Source organism: Tasmannia lanceolata, unplaced genomic scaffold (genome assembly GCF_043159265.1).
Source record: "Tasmannia lanceolata isolate RefF3 unplaced genomic scaffold, GAP_Taslan_0.1 ptg000002l, whole genome shotgun sequence".
NCBI lineage: Eukaryota > Viridiplantae > Streptophyta > Magnoliopsida > Canellales > Winteraceae > Tasmannia > Tasmannia lanceolata.
This window is the reverse complement of record NW_027518679.1, coordinates 34,550,036-34,556,476: the sequence shown is the minus strand read 5'-3', so window position 1 is coordinate 34,556,476 and position 6,441 is coordinate 34,550,036. Positions and strand designations below refer to the sequence as shown.

General features: G+C 39.4%; 1 pseudogene across 1 annotated transcript; it reads right to left on the bottom strand.

Annotated features, from left to right (window-relative positions):
• Positions 1-642: 642 nt before the first annotated feature.
• LOC143870870 (scarecrow-like protein 9 pseudogene) lies at positions 643-4,067 on the bottom strand (annotated as a pseudogene). Its single transcript, XR_013245656.1, has 2 exons — positions 1,289-4,067; positions 643-1,001 (listed from the first exon to the last, which is right to left on the bottom strand). The product of XR_013245656.1 is annotated as a scarecrow-like protein 9 pseudogene (transcript).
• Between the last annotated feature and the right edge of the window lie 2,374 nt (positions 4,068-6,441).

The following is a 6,441-nucleotide window of genomic DNA, read 5'->3' as shown; positions in this document are numbered from 1 at the left end:
AATACCCTCATTTTCCCCAATTGAAAATTAGGGTTTGATTCAAACCCTCGTTTATTTATCAACATAAACCCTCAATTTAGGAGTTTTATTTGTTTTCATTCACACCATTATCATGATTTGCACATAAACCCTAATATTTTAGGGCTTTTTTTTTAATTTTTATCAATATTTTTCTTTTGAAATGTGGGTTTGATGTAGCCATGGGGTGGGGCTACACTGTTTGGGGTGGCAACGGCGACGGTGGCCGAAGGTGTGGCCGGAGGTACGACGGGGCGATGGAAAATGGCGTAACCCTAACCTCTACAAATGAGGGTATTTTTGTCCTCAAAATATTAACCACGGTTAGTTTCAGCCTTTCCGTCACGTTAAACTAACGAACCGTTGACAGAGGGGGTGTACTTGTCACATTTTGAAAGTCTGGGTTAGAGTTGAATGTGTCAGAAACTAGAGGGGGTGTAAATGTAATTTTCCCAAAAACAAAAAAACAAAAAATTAGAGTTGCAGGCATTCTCCACATTTATTATGAACATAAGAATAACATGAACTCTGATGGGGGTAGATCATGTACTAAGAGTGCAGCTTATTATCCTTCAAAAAAAAAAAAAAAAACCAATGCAGCTTATTGGGAATGTTTCATTCATGTATTCAAACTCTAAAGAGGTTCATGTAAAAACGTGTAAGAATTTGTTCAGTTCTAACTTTCTACCATTCTACCATTTTCACATTACAAAATCCCAACACAATAAAACTGACTTTTGAAGGCAGAAGACTACTGGAATTCATTGATAGACAGACATGATTTTTTTTACACCTTTCACCTACCACTATACTCAATTCAGATTTCACCATCTAAAGACTAGAATTCCCACCCTCTAAAAAAAAAAAAAAAATTTACTTCCACGCCATAGGATAAAGAAATCACCAACAGAAACATATGGACAGAGGGGACTCTATATCTTCAATTCCATCTTTCTGCATGTTGCCAGACCCCCAAAAAGAACCTGCATTCAGTGAATAATCACATATAATGTTAAAAAAGAGTTCACATTCACAGTAGTAATTCACACCCATATCTCTATGTACAGAATCCCAAAGAAAGAAAGCTAGAAGTAAAGAGCTTAAAAATCAAAGCCAAAATGTACCTTTTTGCAAATTACACACAATGTTCAAAATGGGTTCACATTAACATGCATACACATTAATAATTCACACCCATATCTCTACGTACAGAATCTTAGAGAAAGATAAGCTACAAGTATAGAGCTTCAAAATCTAAGCCAAAATGTACCTGTTTGCACTGCTGCAATCTCGGCAGCAGTTTGTTGGTCCAACCTTCCCATGGCGAGTACTACTATAAACAAGCTTTTCAGGACTCAAAAGCTCATTCTATCCGGAACCCAAGCAGAAATTGCAAAAAGGATCCGTCCCTTCCATCCCTGCAACATCCACTGACTGTCATTGTCCATGACGAAATCCTTATGGTAGCAAGACTTCACCACCTTGTCCCTTGCCTTCTTCATGATCTCCGGATTCAGTGGGAGTTGCTTAAACCCAGCTCTCAGTGTCCTAACCTGCCACTGTTTGTAAGTCTCTGGCCTCTCAACCCTCTCCGAGCCCTCACATGAAATGACATTCAAAGCCTCCCGCCCAAAGATCTCTCTTTCAAGCAGTATCCTCTCTGGGTGTTCGCGAGGGACGTTCGTTTCTAGCATATCGAACAATGCGGAGAAGTAGAAGAGAGCCTCTCGAAAACGGGTGATAAAGAAGGGAGCACTGTAAGCTCCATTCACTATCCCATGTACAAAAACATCTGGGTTCATCTTTCTGATTGTGTTCAAAACTTTATTCCTCGGACAATCAACGACCACAGTCTCATCAATCAAAGTCTTACACCGATACATACAGTTGACAACGAGAACCTCATCTTTATCAATTTTCAGATCTTCAATTTGAATGGTTTCCCAATTTTGCGCAATGGCATTATATTCGAAAGGAACCTTAAAACTACGACAATAATCCGCCAAACGCCTACCAGTTTCTTCAACTCTTTCTGCAGGCCGAAAACCCGGTTGGGGGAGATCAATTCCGGTAATTCGAAGCTTAGGGGGGCCACCTGGTCTTCCAGAAAGTCTCTGGATGAGGCACGGCCATTGGAAACCATAATAGATACCATAATCTATGATGTGAAGCCTTGTTGCATTTTCAGCCGCACTGACAATCGTCTGATTAGCGAAGAAATGTGAAAGCTTCTTGAAAGGGCATGCAGCGAGATAAAGATGGTAAGCTTTCAGAATATCTGCGGCCGTTGTTCTTTTGTTAGTAAGGGCTGTGTAAATTTGGCAACCCGTGCCAGCCAACCGAGCCTCTAGCCCATCTGCAAAGCAATGAGCCAACCTCTGACAGCCATCACCAAAAGGAGAAGAGTGTTGTCTAATCTGCTTCAGAAGTTCATTTGCAGTCCTACGATCGTCCGCTGCAACAGCTTGTGCGCAGTGAATAAGGAGAGTTCTCAAGTCCACCACTTCTCGTTTGCTCTGTTTCTTACCACGGGACTTTGCACCATTTGACCCTTTCCCATTCCCATTTTGGGCGTTCTTGTTTATTCCATTCTGCAAGGCTTCTTGGAGATTAGCCAAGGGAGAGTCCTGTTGTCCTCCGGCACATAGCAACACCATATCGAATATTTCCGATCGCACGCACTCATCGGGGTAAGCAGCCAACTGTTTGGTACTCCTTCCTTCTTCCAAATCTAAATCTTCGCGGTGAGGATGTTTCTTCCCACTCAATCCATTAACCAAGTAATCTTTCTCATCCTTCTTCTCGACCTTAACCTCACCCAAGCTAGGCTCTTCCTTTGGTTCTCGCATAAATAACCCATTGTTTTCTAGATCAAAGACAAATTTATTGCTACTCGGAAGGAACTTACTTGCCTCCTCAACACCTCTCCTAAACTGCCAAACCGGCTGGCTTTCGCTAAGGAAATCGGAAACCCTAACCATATTCGTGGAAGAATCGTCCAATCCATCAACAATATTGCTAGTGCTGTTCGAAGAAGCAAACGAAGATGGAGAAGTGTGATCAGCAGAAACGCTAAATACACTCTGCGAAGATGGGTATCCTCCAACATCGCAAACCCAACTAGGATCTGCATTACTATCACTACTACCATCGCCATAATTGATAAGATTAGCGAAATTATCATCAGGGCTGTCCTCATCATGATCAACTTTAAAGGATGGTTGATCAAGCGATGGGGGATATTTCTCATTTAGTATATCGTAAAAGGGTTTCTCCGCGGCTTGAAGTGCGGAACTTTCCTGATACATACAAATCTTTTCCTCCATGTCTTCTTCCATAAGCATCTGACTAATGTATTTCAGTGCTATATCTGAGAATATCTCACAATCTTCTAGCGATTCTCCCTCAGGACTTACACTTGACGAGGGAGCGAGATTATAATTAGGGCTAAAATCAGGGGAGGAAAAAGGAAGATTCATGACACTATTATGATCTAAAAAAGGTAACTGTTCTACTTTGAATCCATTGACATGGCTGCGATTAGATTGATACGCATCTACTTTGAATCCGTTAACATAGCTATGATTCGATTGATACTTACTCATGATCTCAGACAACTCTCTAAGACCAGGATCCATAACCATCGAACCCTAACTCTGAAAATCCAAACCTCCAAAACCCTAACCCTAATCTATTTATCAATCGATCTGATCACAATACCCTATCTACCTCTTTTCGAAACCGGATCTAGACTTCTAAGTAATTAGATTCAAATTTTAAGCCATAAATGAAACCGTTCAGATCGAGAGATACAGAAACAAAACAAAAAAACTAAAGATAGATATTTTATTTCTTCATTTTTCAAGGGTTTTCGAGTCAAAAACCCTAGAAATCGATCTAATTCGACTAACTAAGTTATAGATTGAAGGAAAAAGGAGTACAAAACTGGTATTAAAAAGAAGGGAGAGGAGGAAGAAAAAAAAAGGCGTACCTTTGAAACCCTAGCTAAAAAAAAAAGCTTCAGAGCTCTGAAACTTTTTTTAGGAAATGCAAAGCTCCACATTTATTTAAAGAGGTTGAGTGATTTTGGAAGATGATAAATTCGCACCCACTGTAGGATGATTCACGTCACTCTTAAGCGCTAAAGTCTGCCACAATTCACGTTACCAGGGGTGTGAATCATCCTAAAGTGAGTGCGAATTTATCATCACTCTTGTTTTTTTTATAAGTTTTGCGAGAACCTTCAGAGAAATTGCATGTGGGGGAAATCTCAACCGTTAATACCGGTTGACGGGATTTACCGGTGGGATTTTTCGTCATAAAAACGAAAAGCTTATCCGCTGTCGACAACATTAAATCGGCGATTTTACTAAGGCTTTTTCTCAATGACGAAAACGCCTTGTGTCTTTTCAAGAATGACAGCTGACTCCTCGAATATAAGATTTTTCTCAGGGAAATGTTATCAGCACTACTGAATTTTGATGAGAGGGCACTCCTCACTTTATTAAAAGTACGGTATGGCCCGCATTATAAGATGATCCAAACCGTCCATTAGATGGGTCACAGCCTAAATAGGTTGTGCCTCAAAAATTATTTCCGTAGGTTGATCCTAACCCTCCGATCTACGAGGGTTAGAATCAACCCTCTAACATTCAGATCGGAGGGTTAGGATCAGTCTATGGAAATGATTTTTGAGGCACAAGCTATTTAGGATGTGGCCCATCTAATGGACGGTTTGGATCATCCTATGGTGCGGGCCATACCGTACTTTTAATAAAGTGAGGGGTGCCCTCATCAAAATACAGTAGTGCTGATAACATTTCCCAATAAATGATAAATGTTCCCCTTCTCATCACTTGGGACACCCCAACAGCAATGTATCAATGACTGGAGAGGGGATGATGTACTTCACGCCAGAAGGATTCAACAGATTTGATTGCCACATACACTGCATTTGATTGCCACATACACTGCAGTTGGGTGTCCCATAGTGATGAAAAGGCGCGCATTTATCATTTCCCTTTTCTCAAGGTTGGGGTTATCAATACTCTTGGAAGTTAATGTTTATGAGTGTCAACGATCCAAAAGGTCCGATGGATTTTCCGAATCCGAACTTTAATGCTCTGTTTGGATGCCGGGTTTTTTTTTTTTCCTGGGATTTATGTGGGTAAAGGTAGGAGACAAAAGAGGGGACAAACATTAATTAGAGAAAGATATTATGATGAGTGGAGAGAGAGGGTAGAGAGAGAAAGAGAGAACACCATTTTCAAGAGAAGATTTTGCTGATGTCAGCAAGAAAAAGCTGATGTGACCACTAAAACTTTACCCACATAAATCCTGGGAACAAAAAAAACCTAGCATCCAAACAGAGCATAATGGACAGTATATGGGCATACTAGAAAGATCCATCGACATGTTTTAGATCCTCATCATAGGATCCAAAAATTTTTAGGATATGATCCAAGCTTATACGTACCTCTTATGGTGTATGTGTTGTAGTTACGAAGTAGTTATTAGATGGTTGTTTTTGTTAGGGTTATGGGTGTTAATTTTAATTATGTGTCATGTTAGTGGGGTAAAGGGGTTGATGATGTGGCTCTTTCTTTGTGTTTGTATTTAAGTTCTTTATTTCAATGAAATGAGAAATACCATACTTTTAATAAAGTGAGGAGTGCCCTCATCAAATTACAGTAGTGCTCGTAACATTTCCCTAATTATAATATCTGAATTCAAAAACCCATTAGCCAATCTAATTTTGTAGGTGTGTTTGGATGTAAAATTATATAAATATATGTAATTTTTTAAAACTACAAATAGCTATCTTCATTAAGTACCGTAAAATTTTGATTTGAACATATTTGGCTGTTCTTTAAATATATAAAAAAAGATCTATGCGAGGAAGGACCATGATAAGATGATCTGAGACAAATGATACCAAAATTATCAAATAAAAAAGGCATTTTTACTATGAGAGGGATGCTAGATTCACAGCGCCCTTGCAAAATAAGGGGCAAAGGGCCTTTAATGGTTTTGGATCAATAGGGGTGCCCTTTGCCTCTTATTTTGCAAGGGCGCCTGTGAATCTAGCATTCCTCTTTTAATAAAATTCTTATTTAAACATTATGAATGTGGTGAGTTATGTTTATTTTCTCAAAATATTTAAACACTTCTTGTAGAAAAATGGACGGACAAAATTCAATCCAATCACTTGTAAAGTAATGGAAAGATAATAAAAATGCAAACACGGTAAAAAAAAAAAACACAAGCTACGCGTCGTTTGATATTGATGCTTACGTCTGTGAAACATCCAAAATACTCCAAAAGCTTAAGCTTAGAGTTGGTGTTATTTAACCAGTTATACTTCAGCAGTCCGCCTCACGTGTGGCCCCTCTTTTTGCTAGGTTGGTGGTACACATGGCACAT